Genomic DNA, 14,620 nt, shown 5'->3' with positions numbered 1-14,620 from the left:
TCCATTCAAAAAACATGAGCAAGAAGTGAAGGGTGAACCCGGGCCAGTGTGGCTCAGTTGGTTGGGCGTCGTCCTGTGCGGCAAAAGGTTACTGGTTTGATTCCCAGTCGGGGCACAGTCAGGGTTGTGAGCTTGATCCCCCAGTAGGGGGCGTGCAGGAGGCAGGTGTTCTGCTCTCACATAGAAGTTTCTGTCTCTCTCCTTTTCTCTCTCTCTAAAAACAAAAACAAAAAAATGAAAGAGAGAGAGAGAGAAGGAAAGGAAGAGAAAGAAGTGAAGGGTGAGATACAGCAATGCAGGAGCCCCCCAGACACCGAAGCCAGAGAACCTCCTCATGGGGCCCTGTCTTTGCAGGGCAGAGCCTGAGGAGAAGCTTCGAGTGAGACAAGGTGGGCTTGGCTCTAGGAAGCAGCGATGGAGGGCCTGAGGTCCTCGTGGCCAGCTAGAACCATCACTTGCATATACCAGAGTCGTCAGGTTGAACAGCGGCTGCCCATGCAGACCTCCCACCTGCTAGAACAACCCTGAGAAGTTACATCCTCCACTTCTATTCTCACTGCCACCTCCACCTTGAATGTGAAGGCTACTCCCCCATGCCAGTACCGGGAGAACTGCTCCTACAGTGAAAGAAACTATACAGCCAAAGATCATGCGGAGAGAATATGACTTCCTCAAGGGGTGAACCACCTGGCTTCCCTGACCAGTGGGAAATGCATCACCTGTAATGGAATGCCCCGGGACTGCAGCCAGGAGAGGGAGCAGGCATCCTGTTGAGGAGACATGTTAACCCCCTGTGAGTGTGCATCAGGGCTCCCTCCTCCAGCCCCTAGGGCAGCGGTTCTCAACCTGTGGGTCGCGACCCCTTTGGCGGTCGAATGACCCTTTCACAGGGGCCGCCTAAGACCAGCCTGCATACCAGATATTTACATGACGATTCATAACAGTAGCAACATTACAGTTATGAAGTAGCAACGAAAATAATTTTATGGTTGGGTCACAACATGAGGAACTGTATTTAAAGGGCCAGCAGGTTGAGAACCACTGCCCAGAGCCTGGCTGCCTGAGTGCTGTGAACTAACACATGACCACGTAAAAGCAATGGCAAGAAAGAATCCAGGAGCACCATGAAATTCTATCAGACTCTGAAACAGACATCACAAACAAGAACACGGGGTCCTGTGGGAAGATGGTTTGGCTAATCAAGGACAAATGAGCTACTCAGGTATACATAATGTGCAAATCAGGGACTTATTTTTTATAAATGAGGACCTGTCATCACTTGATTCTGATTAGCAGCTAGTGTATCCTTCAAAGCTCCTCTTTCAAGAGCAATTTTGCTGCCATAGTATCTCTTACTATGTGCAATCTTATCTTCATAAATTGCCACCTGGTATGTTTTCCAAAAGGCTAAATCCTTCTTCTCTTTCCTCATCCAGTCAATGGTTTTGATACATTTCATTCAAAACTGAATCCCCTACCTACCCAACAAACAGTTCTTTTGTCACTGAAACTTCCTCCTCCTCTCAGGACATTTTGGAATATTCATTCTCCTTAGCCATATGTCTCCTTCTTTCTGTCCCCGATCTGTCATTACAAGATTCCCCTTTTCCAAGCAGCCTCCCTTCCCATGGTTGCCCCTTCTCTTGCCATTCCCTGAATTTTCTTGGGTCATGTAGATTTCTGCAGAACATGGCAATTCATTATATCATGCTGTAGACCTTCTAATGCTGGTTCCACATGACAACAACAGGTAAGGCATACTCAAGTGCCCAGCACAGAGCCTACTGCTGGGTCACCCAAGGCCAGTAGCATGCTGGTCCCCTTACACTCCAGCTGGGTGAACGTGGGCAATGCGGGTCCTCTGAGCCTCACTTCACCCCATAAAAGGCTGGAACACCTCCCTAACTTCAGTAAAGACCTGGGGTAAAATATGCCTGCAACAGATACCGACCTTTTTCTCCTCCCCATGTGTGATCGTTCGGCTCTCTAACTGGAACAAAATCTCAATGACAGCAAGGTAAGACACTGCTTCCCTTATTCCTTCTAGGCATGTTCACAGTACGAAATAGCCAAGAGATGGTTTTAAAATAACGCTTTCTAGTTAATGGCCAAGTTACCTTCAGGTGATAGGGTTTCACAACTTTTCTGCACAACTTCATTCACCATATAAATACTTAAAACGTTCTTTTAAAACATTCTGATATGTACAAAATATAGGGAACATTATAATGAACCTTAAAGTACTCATCCAGCTTCAATGATCAACTGATAACCAGTCTTGCTTCATCCAGGCCTCCCTCTTACTTCTTCCCTAGTCTTCACTGGAGATTATTTTGAAGCAAATATCAGATAGTATACCATCTATAATAATAAAAGTGTAATATGCTAATTAGACCGGACGTCCTTCCAGACGAAGCTGTGATGAAGCTGTGATGAAGCCAGGGCTGCAGCAGTGGGATTGAGGCAGCCCCTGCGGCTGCAAGGCAGGGGTCCAGGCAGCCCCCCCCCCCACCCTCCCTACCCTCTGTCTGCCAGGGAGGGATCCAGGCAGCCACCCCCAGCTGTGAGGGAGGGATCCAGGCAGCTGCCCCCAGCTGTGAGGGAGGGATCAAGGCAGCCACTGCAGCTGTGAAGACCTACTCTTACATGAATTTTGTGCACTGGGCCTTAGTTTCAATATAAATATGTTATGAAGCTAGTATTTTTAATCAGAAAATGTATAATAAAGCTGCTTTCACTTGGAAAAAGGTAAAATTCTATGTCTATCAAATAAAGTTACGACCACCTCCATCTCTGTTTCCCATTGCACACAGGATGAAGGTGACCCGGGACCGACTCAGCAGGGAAGAGTTAGGATTCCTGGAGCACAGGAGCTGGCTGGCTGCAGGGAGGATGTTGCCCACCCATCCCCGAGACCTCTGCTTCAAGGAGGAACCCAGAGGCCTGAGGGCTCTGAGGCTCCCCAGCTGGTTTGCTTGGGCATGACTAGGACTTTCTACTTCCCTGTTCGATTTCTGTGTCATTCCCAGCACCAGCTTCACTACCCAGAATAACTTTGACTACACTTGCTCTTTATCAAAAACAGAATGAATAAATACATATTCAAATAGCAAAGTCTTCTTCAGGAACAGGTCTCCTCCCTATTACCCTTGTATTAAAAAGAAAAAAAAATGCAGGTGGCCAGAGGCCTGAGGGGAGGGGGTGACTTCCCAGAGGGCCCACTGCTGTCCTCACTAAGGTAACCATGAAATCATTTAAAATTATTTTGGACCAAATCATAATTTAAATATAAAGCTACTTGGGAATTGTTCAAATTACCTACCTCACTGTGGACTTGGGTTCTCTATGTCCATCCTACCCAATGTTAAAGCCACTAGCCATGTGTGCCTGGAGAGCACTTGAAATGCGGCTAATCCGAATGGAGATATGCAAGGAGTGCCAAGTCCACAGATTTCAAAGACTTAATACACCCCCCCCCCCAAAAAAAAATGTAAAATACCTCAATAATATCTTTTAAATTTTGAAATGTTCACACTTTGAGAAAATATATTTAAATGAATTTCACCTTTTTAAAATGCAGCTACTAGAGAATTTAAACTATGTGTCTCGTATTATAGTTCCAGTACGATGCTTCTCCAGATTCTAATTCCTTTCCACAACAGCCTAAATGTGTTTGATGTCAACCCACCATAACTGGAGCTATTTGATGTCAACCCTAGAGCTACAATCCTCTTGGACTTCTTTTTTGAATTATTTTGTATGCCTCCTCTAACGGTTCCTGCCAATTCCATTAAGATTTAAATATTTAATTTTAGTGTTCCAGGAAGACACTCATGGCTACCTTGAGCATAAAACATCACATAACCACCAGATAGACCCCTTCAGACTGAGAGTAAAAATGTTTAACTGCTAGGCTATTAAAAAAGCGACTCACAATCTATATTTTTATTTACTTTTTTTTTTTTTTTATTAATCCTCACCTGAAGTTATTTCTTCCATTGCTTTTCATGTGCCCCAACCAGGGGCAGGGAGTGAATTGCAACCCAGATACATGCCCCCTGGACCAGGAATCAAACCTGCAATCCCTCAGTGCACAGGCTGATGCTCTAACCACTGACCCACACTGGCCCAGGCCCCAATCCATATTTTTAATCTCACAATCAGAATGTGATAAAATTTATTCTGGCTGTTACAACCTTAGGTGTTAGAATTTCACTATGCAGCTGAGAAAATATTCAAACCCACATTTCTGCTACAAGAGGAAGGAGGGTGGGGCCTGCTCCATAAACTGGGAGGAGAGCCATTCACCTGCCTATCCATTTCCAGTGGATGAAATAATGAACATCTGATGAATTGAGGATTCAACACTGACTTTTGAAAAAGGGAAAGTCAAACATTACACCTGACCTCTGAGGGATGTTGAACCTTCAGGGTGCTTCCAGCTGCCTTTTCCTAATGGCCAGCAGGGATCAGAATAAGGGAGAAGAACCTGGTGGTTTTTTTTTAAAAAAAAAAAAATGACTCCATGAAAACTGATGAAGTAAAACCTCCATTATCTGGCCCAATGCTACTCAAAGGGTGTGCTGCCCACAGCCAGTTCCTGATTGGTCTGCAATAATACAAGTACAGAAACTGCAAGCAAACATTTGGAAAATTTTATAGCAATTTGACAAAGTTATTTATGATGATCAAATTAAATTTTTTTAAAGTCTATTTTGTATGTCTTTTTTTCAAAAAAAAAATTTTATTTTTATTGAATTTCACAAAAGTGTGTTAGCCCCCAAAATTAGAAACCAAATAACTGGCCATTCCTTTCAGAAACACTAGAACAAGACACCAGAATCCTCAATTTTCTCGTGGGCTCACTCCCTATTTATAGGAACTGGGGCCAAGGGTAACAAAAGACTAAAGGAAACTGCGTCTGTACATTTTTAGAAAGAAGAAAAGGACCACTGCGGGGGGTGGTAAAACAGAACTATTTCCACGGCGCAGTCAGGGTTAGGATCTATCATGGTGTAATAATTTTACATCTACAGCCACATATTTCTTCTACTATAAAACACCATGGGTTATAAACCACATTGTAATATAATATAGTGTTGATGGGTCCCGAGTTAAGAAATATTCAAATATATACAAATTAAAGTTCTTATGAACAATGATTATACCTCAATTAAGCAAAAATGTCAAGTATTACACACACACACACACACACTAAATAACTGTGCTTTTTAAAAGCCTTTCACCAAGTTTAGGTGAAAATGTCTAGGTGAGTAAGGAATTGTAAGCACCAACCATGAATGGTTCTGTGGGACAGGAAATTGAAGAGGCCCAAAGAATCCACAGTTGAGATGGGAAGAGAGATGGCTTCCAAAGTATCCAGGAGTGGAGAGTTGAGCAGTTTAAGGGTCAAATGACTCACATGACAGTCATTCCAGTTACATTCAGTCTCAAAACTCCTTTCTTCACTTTGGCCAGGCAGAGGAGGGGCTCCGGAGAAGGCTCTGTCCTCCCTGTGCCCTTGGCCAAAGGTTAAGGGTCTGGGAGCAGAGCCAGGCAGCGGCACTCCCACGCTGCTTTCCTAACCATCTGGGTCGAGCCCGGAGGCTGCTTCCCCTCTAATCCTTGTATCCTCATTTGTAAAAAGGGTTAACAATGCCTCCCTCCGGGGTTATGCAGAGGGTTGGTTTTGTTTTAACAAGATCCAGAGATTTGAGCAAGCTGTAGCTGAAGGGAAGGAGAAACAGTGACCCAGGAAGGAGATGGGTTTCTGGAGAATGGAGGCTTGGAGGAGATTCTTCCACCTAACTCCTCCCTCTAACACTGCAGGGAGAGAGGGGGAAGCTGGGCAGGTGGCAGCTCTGTTTTCCGTGTGACCTGGAAGGAGAGTTCTCTATGAAAGCGGGTGTGGAGGGAAGGTGGAGTGAGGGCACTTAAAGCAGGGGTCCTCAAACTACGGCCCGCGGGCCACATGCAAATACAAATATTGTATTTGCTCCCGTTTTGTTTTTTTACTTCAAAATAAGATATGTGCCGTGTGCATAGGAATTTGTTCATCGTTGTTGTTTTTTTAAACTATAGTCCGGCCCTCCAACGTCTGAGGGACAGTGAACTGGCCCCCTGTTTAAAAAGTTTGAGGACCCCTGACTTAAACTGAGATGAGAGTCTATATGCTGCCCAGAGGAACCTGAGCATGTGTGGACCAGGGCCCCTAAAAGGATGCCACATGGGAAGAGAACCGAACCAAGGTAGGGGGGGAGAATGTGTGTGGGCATCGGTCCCTAAATGGTGTCCTCAAAGGAGGCCACGTGGCTTTCATTCTCGAGGGCTGGGACGAAGGGCACTGGGAGCTCGGGTCCCTTCAGAGGGCGAGGAGTAGAGAAGTGAAAGCAGGGGAGCCTAACAGAGTGAGAGGACAAGGAAGAGTTTCGACAGGGTGGTTTCAGCGAGGTCAAAGAACAGGAAAGGGGTGCAAACAGGGGGGTGCAATCAGGGTGAACAAAAAACGTCAAGAGGGGCACAGTATCTGGGGAAACCACACCTCCTCGCTCAGGCTGTGGTTATGAAAACTGAAGGGCAGGCCTTAACAGAGTCAAAGGTCAATTTAGGGGCTGAATGGTAATGGGTTCACCAGCAGGGGCACTGCAGCTGCCAGCGAGGAGCAGAGAGCCTGGGAGTGCAAAGGCCCCGCTCAGTGCATCCGCTCCAAAGTGAAGCCAGGCACTGGCCAGGAGAGATAGGGAGGGGCGCCGCAGGAGCTGATGGACGCACAGGGAGGGCAACTGAGGGGTCATGATGGCGACTCAGGTGCCCACATGTCCCTTCTCCAGACCTGAGGGCCCCTGGGCATGTGGGCAAGAGAACAGCTCCACAGGGAGTGGGCCAGGGCAAGGGCTCAGAAAGGCAGGGGCCAGGAACATAGTCTGGAATGAACGTGGTGGGAAGCAGTATTCTGGGCTCAAGTTTTGTCACTGACCGAACTTTCAGCTACTAGGACTAGGTACTACCTTTTCATGTATTTCCAGGACTCTGGCTGGTACCACACATACTGGGATAGAAAAGCTAGGCAGAGAGTAGATGTAAAAGGCTCCATTTAAGGGGGGGAATTCAAGGCACCTGCCAGCTGAGTACTTCCCTTGAGAAAAACGGCTGTGTTCTCAAGCCAGACAGCCTAAGAGTAACTTATAGAACTAGGAGCAAAGCAGGCACCTATTAGGTTCCTACCAGGTGCCAGGCACTCCATGGAGCAGCTCACATATCAGCATGTTAGACACAAGGAGAATGAAAGATGGCCTCCCGTATCTGCCCTGCCCTTGAGAATGAAAAAAGAAGAGTTTACAGTATACTCAGAGACCTGAGACACATCAACCAAAAGCAATGGCTACTTAGTATTAAAGCATTATTAGGTGTCATAGTGGTTCACTTGTTTGTAGGGGTGATAATTATGGTTTTTAAAGAGCCCGAGTCTTTTAGAGTTGCATGCTGAAAAACATACAGCTAAAATGTGATGTTGAAGATTTATTTCAAAGTAATCAAGTGGAGAAAGGGGTTCTAGATAAAACAAAATCAAGTATTAATTACCATGTATTAATAATTATTGAGGCGGTGTGATGGGTACATGGTGCTCATGTTAGTCTTTCATGTTAGTCTTTCTACTTCTGCAGATGTTTGCAATTTCCGATCAAGAGACAATAGGAAGGTAACATACAATGGTTTTAACATAATTGTATTAGTATGTTAACATTACTGCAACAAACTCAAAACTGTGTGTTTAAATGATGAAGAGGCTTAAGGCTTTAAAAGGTAGACTGGCAGGTCCATAGGGATAAAGTCTTGGAAGTTTTCTAAAGAAGCAAGACTAGCTGCCTGTGGGCACATGCAGTCACGCTTGAGAAGGTCCAGGAACTACATCTACCCAAACAGTGTGTCACCTTGACATCGAAGGTCGGCACCTTCCCTCTGATGACACAAAGTAAGTTTGACTGACTTCACAGGCGTGATAGGCAACAGACTACTGTCATGCTTTGTTGCCCAGTTGAAGGATTAACTAACAGAAAGGTGCCAGGTGTCAGGCTCATCTCCCGAGCACCCTCAGTGTGACTGGCATCCCCCCTTTTAAAACCAGCAGAGGAATGGCAATAAGCCCGGAAAAGAAAACAGCTAATACCTGCTCTGAAAGTTAACAGCCGATAATGTTGATTTGATAATCACCAACCTCCCTCACTTCCATGAGACCCACACCGTGAACATGTTGAGTACAGCTGAGTCAGAAGGTGAATCTCAAGGAGTAAGAGTCAAGGGTAAAAGACACAACTACCACTCCTACACCCACACACACAAATCAAACTCTGAAGGGCTTACACACTACCACTTTGGGGAGGATTTGCTTAAGCCAGTGGTTCTCAGCCAGGAAGAATTTGTCCTTCAGGGGACATTTGGTTTTATTTGAAGACATTTCTGATGGTCACAACTGGCATCTGATTATTAGAGGTCAAGGGTGGCTGCTTAACATACTCCAGTGTATAGGAAAGACCCACAACAAAGAATTATCTGGCCTAAATGTCAATAAGCTAAAGTCCAGATGCTCTTGCTCAAGGAAGTCAAATTCAGTGCTAAGGGAATATTCAGACTTGTTCAGAGAAAGAGGGAGTGAGGGGGACAGGAAACAAGGGATAGAAATGACACTGTCTTTTAAAAGTATTATTTATATATTTCTACCAATGTCCTTTCACCAGATGTGGTGTTTGATGCCATGCCCTCTGGTGTAGTTCCTATTTTGCCCACTCAACTAAAGGGACCAGACACATGAAAGACTAATTGCCAAGACCAATATTTGCTTCTTTTCCAACGGCCATATTTACCCAAGATTACTCTGCTCTTGGTGAACTGGGAACCAACTGGCTGTTGACACATTTGGAAAAGAGCCAAGGAATAGTCTGGCACCTTTTTCCATGGGCAGCAGTGGGGAAATGTGGTCCAAGAAGACCAATCTCTAAAAACCACGTAAGCTTTTGGACAGAACCACTTTGAAAACAAGTTCTTATCAACAGGGCAATCCTGTTAACATTTTCGGCTAAAGAGTCTGGAGAAGAGGAAAGAGAAGAGCAGTGGCATAAGGAAAAGCACACAGAGCCGGTAGGAAGGAAGAAGGAAGAAGAGAGAACAATGATCATAAAAAATTCAGCAGTGCTTTGACCTGAAGAAGGCAGAAAGGAAAACAAACTCACAAGTAATTATTTCTCCACTGACTGTCATTTTTAAAGCCAGATGATTGACCCTGAAATGTAACCCACAACTGACCTCCACGATGACCAATAGTAGCTTCTTATTAGAACTCTACTGTTGACATTCACATGTGTGGGGCGTTTACATAATACTGGTACCTGAAATTCAGCTGCACTATCACATTTCTCTCCTGTGCCGCAGAGCTTCTGTTTTCCACAAACCACACACATTCAACTGTAGCTATAATTACCACCACCAAGTCCACCTGCTTACGTAAGATGCAAAGATTTCTGACTACAGGCTCCACCAACCTCCCATGTGAACTCCAAATGCTATCCTTTCAAGAATGTCTGGGCACCAAGGCATGTCTGAAAGGGCACCCTAATGTCTTGGCAATGCTGGGCACCAAGTGCTTGGGCTAATGGCCTGCCTCTGGTGGGAACTTTCTCAACCTCTTATCTCCTAGAAAGGAGCTGAGGCATTACCAGGGGTGGGCAAACTTTTTGACTCCAGGGCCACAATGGGTTCTTAAACTGGACCGGAGGGCCGGAACAAAAGCATGGATGGAGTGCTTGTGTGAACTAATATAAATTCAAAGTAAACATCATTACATAAAAGGGTACGGTCTTTTTTTTCAATAGCGGGCCGTAGTTTGCCCACGGCTGCATTAGACCCAGAAGGTCAGGCCAGAGAGGCTTGCTCCAAGTGTCAATGGCACTGGGGTACAAGGGTGGTGTCAGAGCAGACTGTTCGGTCCTCCCATGAGAGCACACACCTACTCTCTGGCCTGCAGTGGCTGAACAGTGACCCCTCCCCTCCGCAAAAGATATGTCCCTATCTTTATCCATGGAACCTGTCAATGTGAACGGATTTGGAAAAAGTGTCATTGCATATTTACATCTGGATGTTGAGGATATTGAGATGAGATCATCCTGGATTGTAAGGTTGGCCCTAAATTCAATGAGAAGTGTCCTTATAGGAGCCTGAAGAGAAGGCCATATGAATAGAGAGGTATTTGTTTGAAGTAGCCACAAGGCAAGGAGTGCCTGGAGCCACTGGAAGTTAGAAGAGGTCAGGAATGAGTCCCCCTAGAGCAGTGGTTCTCAACCTGTGGGTTGCGACCCTTTGGGGGTCGAATGACCCTTTCACAGGGGTCACCTAAGACCATCGGAAAACACATATATAATTACATATTGTTTTTGTGATTAATCACTATGCTTTAATTATGTTCAATTGTAACAATGAAAATACATCCTGCATATCAGATATTTACATTATGATTCATAACAGTAGCAAAATTACAGTTATGAAGTAGCAATGAAAATAATTTTATGGTTGGGGGTCACCACAACATGAGGAGCTGTATTAAGGGGTCGCGGCATTAGGAAGGTTGAGAACCACTGCCCTAGAGCCTTCGGAGGGAACATGGCTCTTGCCAACATCCTGATTCTGCCTGATAGAATAAATTTCTGTTATGAATGAAGGGTAGCAAGATTTGCTACTCTGATATAATGATTATTTTGAGCTGTAAGCAAGTAAAAACAGCAAATTCAGGAAAAGGCTTTCTCAGAACTTCCCTTATCTGCCTAGAGATAAATCTTCCAAAGGAACTCAATTGTATAAATCACCTCCCAAGAGTTTTATCAACCAAGGAAGACTGAGTCATCTTGGAGGAGACCACAGATCAACACCACGCCCAGATGAACTTTTTCATAAACTATCATATCTCCCATCTCTTCTTCCAAGGGCCCATTCATCTTTGCTAAAAATTACTCTCCCCCGTCCCTTTTCCTTGTGAAGATGGTATTTAAGCTTGAATTTTAAAACTACTTCTTAGAGTGCTTGTTTTGCTGGGCTATCTCCCATGTACACATGAAGTAAACATGTTAATAAACTTCTGTTTTTCTCCTTAATATTGTTTCACAGAATGTCTCAGGTAAGAACACAGAAGGGTGGAGGGAAAATTGTTTTCCTCCCCTACATGAGCCACCCCGTTTGTGATAAATGGTGAAGGCAGCCCTAGGAAACTGCTACATGGTCTAACACTGGGCCTGTCCAGCCTCACCCTCTCAGAACAGCCAGGTCCGGGTTCACCTGGGCCTCCCGGTGCTCCTTCCTGCAGCCCATGAGAGGTCAGGAGCATGAGGCTGGGAGACATGTCTCCAGCCCTGAGAGAACAGGCTAAGGATGTTTTCCCACGGCCAGGCTCTGGGGCATGGCCAAGAAAGTGTTTGTCTGCCATACGGCAGAGCCCCACCCAAAAAAACAAGTGGTCTTTGAGGAAAAACCCAGCACCTGGTGGACCCTCTGATGAGTGGCTGTAATCGTCAACCACTCCTGCTGACATTGATTCAGCACTTCCCGGGAGCCACACTGTGCTTTCAACATGAAGAACTTTGATTTCATCATTCTCTATCTTTTCTTTAAATCACCGTCTCATACATGGACATGCCTAAAAATAGCCTGCAGTGTTACACCTGAAATGAGATTACACTGTTGGCATGCATCCATGAGAAGTTTGCTCCAGGTCACTCGGCCAGTTGATGGACAAGCCAGAACCATGACTGAGAGCCGAGTCCAGAGCCCATGTCTTCAACCTCGTGCCCACACTCTACTCTAACTCCCCTGGGGCCATCAGGTCTGTCCCCTTCTCTCCAGCATGCTCCCTGCCAGGCGGTCCTGCCTCAGCCCCACTGTGGCAAGGACCACACCTCAGTCACTGCCCAGCCCCTTTTCTCCTGATCACCCACCGCCCCCCCCACCCCGACCACACACACACACACACACAAACACACTTTATACAGTTGAATAATTAGGTACATAAAAATGCGAATACCTTGGATTAGGGGCTCTGAGAACTCAGTTCAATAGGGGATAGTGACATTTAAGCAAACAGTTACATCCTAAAAACTATAAGGGAAGGGAAAAGAAAAGAGGGAATTCTGGAGGTCCTAAGCCAAATGCCCCATCCATAGCTAACAGTCCCCCATAAAGGCAAGCAGCTCACATTTAAGCTAGGTCCTGACGTTCTTTTTCAGATGCCACTGCCCTGGGGGAGGCTAACCACGCTGGCTCCAACCTCCTTCTGCTCAAACCCACCCTCCCCTGCGGTTCCAGGAGTCCCTAGGTCAAAGGCTTAGAACCCTTTTCAGTGCTATCTTTTAGGGAAGTACTTTGACAATGTGTTTTAAACATCTTTAAATGTTCCTTTCCTTGAACCACCACTAGTCACAATGATGGATCTCTCATCAGGAAATAATCTTAGATGCAGAAGGCTTCATAGGAAGGATGCTAAGTGTTCATTCTTTACTCAACACGAACACAACTCACGGTCCAAAACAAGGGGCTGATTAAGTTTGCTGTTTCATTCTCTTGGTTATTACAAGACCAGAAAAATGCTGTTTATGAAAACTCGAAAAAGTATTTACTCTATAATAAATGGGGGAAAGATTGTACTTCTAGCATGATTATAACTATGGCCACTCAAGAACTAACCTAACCAACCAATGCTTTGGGGGGAGATTTTGTTAGGAAGTAGTCAAAATACTCATTTTTCCTCAGTGGTGGGACTATGGGTGTATTTCTCTTTTACTTTTAAGTTTTTACACGTTTTCTATAATGAATATGTATTACAATTAGAATGGAGGAAAAATAACCTTCATATTAAAAACGAAAACCAAGGCTCCCATGGCTACCTCTGCTTTTTAGAAAAACACAGGCCCCTTCACCAATATGCACTTGCTTCCCTCCAGCCCATGCACCCTCCTTCTGGCCACATGGAGTTCCTTCATATTCCCAGCATCTGCCTTCCACCCTCTACCTCAGTGCTTTCACACACACCACTGTGTGCTTGCCTTCTGTCTCCTGCTGGGAGGTGGGCTCCAAGAGGGCATGGCCTTTATCTACTGAGTCACTCCTGTGACCCCAGTGCCCAGCACAGTCTCTGGCAATGGCATCCTAAAGGCTCAATAGGTATCTGAAGACCTGCTCACAGGTAGCCTCCTCCCTAACAGTCTCTTAGCCCTCTATGCCCCACCAGGAATTACCCATTCACACTTGTTTTCTCAGAACACGAAACATACCTGGTCTAATAGAACACGTGCCATGCTACATTTTATTTATTTCTTTACCACATTGGCAACAGCCACACCAGACAAACCATGAACATGTATGCCTGAGACCCTACATGGGCTACCTCACTTTTCCTCACACTAACTTTAGGAGGTAACTACTGTCTTTATCCTCATTTCACAGATGCAGACATTGAGGCTTAAAGAGGTAAAGTAACACATGTAGTTCTCACAGCCAATGAAAAGCAGGGACGTCTGCCTCCTAAACCCAGGCCTTGACACAGCCAAAAGCCAGTTTCTGTCCATCCTCCGTGCTGCTCTTTGAAAGCTGGCCAGCGTTGCCGCACACGCAGACGTCCCAGTACGTGCAGGTCTGAAGCACAGGAGAATGGCACTCATGTGGACAGCACGGATTCACTGAGGAAAGTAACCCTACACCCACACCGTTGGAAGTGTAAAGGGTCTGCCTAGCAAAGCCAGGGCAATCAAAATAGGTCCAAGTTCGCTCCGTTGGACGCATGGCTATGTGAGGAATTTAAGGGTGCAACAGTTGCCAGAGTGCCCCTCAAGCTTTCGAGCAGCACTTAATTATGAAGTGGTATGTTAATTGTTGCTCTTAAATACCCATTAGCATAGATCCCCTAAGACCCTCTACTGGGCAATAATGCCTTAAATGTGTGTCACAGATCACTTCAAACAGCTCTTTCAAGCATATCGTCTGTCACTCTAGTGCAATTTAGTAGGTATATGCTTTAATATTTTCAAATTTTCCCTCAATTGCTCTAAGTTAGGTGACTTTCCATTATTCCAAACTAATGAAATGTTGTACTGTACTAAATGAACACCGTAAAGCTTCTCAAAACGACATTTAGGAACTTTACTCACCCCTGGCAATCCAGAGCAGCCCCATGGAGAGAAAGTTTGTGCCCTGAGTGTTAGCTGGGGACGGCAGGCAGCGGGGTAGACTGTCGTGTTTTCACACTTATTAACAGCTTGTCTGGGACTGCTGCCGGTGGATCTCTAGCAAGTAGACACACACATTAGCAGCTCCTACACGCACCTCTCCTCCTTGGAGCTAATTGCACAGGCGACAAGGGGATATTTATAAGCATTTCTGAGAACACGTGCGTCAGTGGGGGGAATGCAGCATCTAACATAGCATAGATAATTAATGTGCTCAGGAAAAACACAAAAGTATGACGCGTAGGAAAATCTACAAGGTATAGAATGTGGGAGGAGACTGAGATTAGCCCCGTCTTCTGCCCTAGCCGCGGAGCTTTCGAAGCCAGGCCCCAAACCTTCAGCTGCAGATTGAAAGCAGCAGG

General features: G+C 45.4%; 1 protein-coding gene across 6 annotated transcripts in view; it reads right to left on the bottom strand.

The window, feature by feature from the left end:
* TLN2 (talin 2) overlaps positions 1-14,620 on the bottom strand; it is a 420,556-nt gene that overhangs the window by 257,102 nt on the left and 148,834 nt on the right. The window contains exon 3 of one of the 6 annotated variants that reach the window (XM_036303691.1): positions 14,181-14,315. The exons of the other annotated variants lie outside the window; for them this stretch is intronic. The gene's annotated coding sequence lies outside the window, so the exon portion shown is untranslated. The remainder of the gene's footprint in view (positions 1-14,180; positions 14,316-14,620) is intronic. 6 annotated transcript variants of the gene reach the window in all.

Source organism: Myotis myotis, unplaced genomic scaffold (genome assembly GCF_014108235.1).
Source record: "Myotis myotis isolate mMyoMyo1 unplaced genomic scaffold, mMyoMyo1.p scaffold_m19_p_1, whole genome shotgun sequence".
NCBI classification, from domain to species: domain Eukaryota; kingdom Metazoa; phylum Chordata; class Mammalia; order Chiroptera; family Vespertilionidae; genus Myotis; species Myotis myotis.
This window is presented reverse-complemented; position numbering and strand designations above follow the sequence as displayed.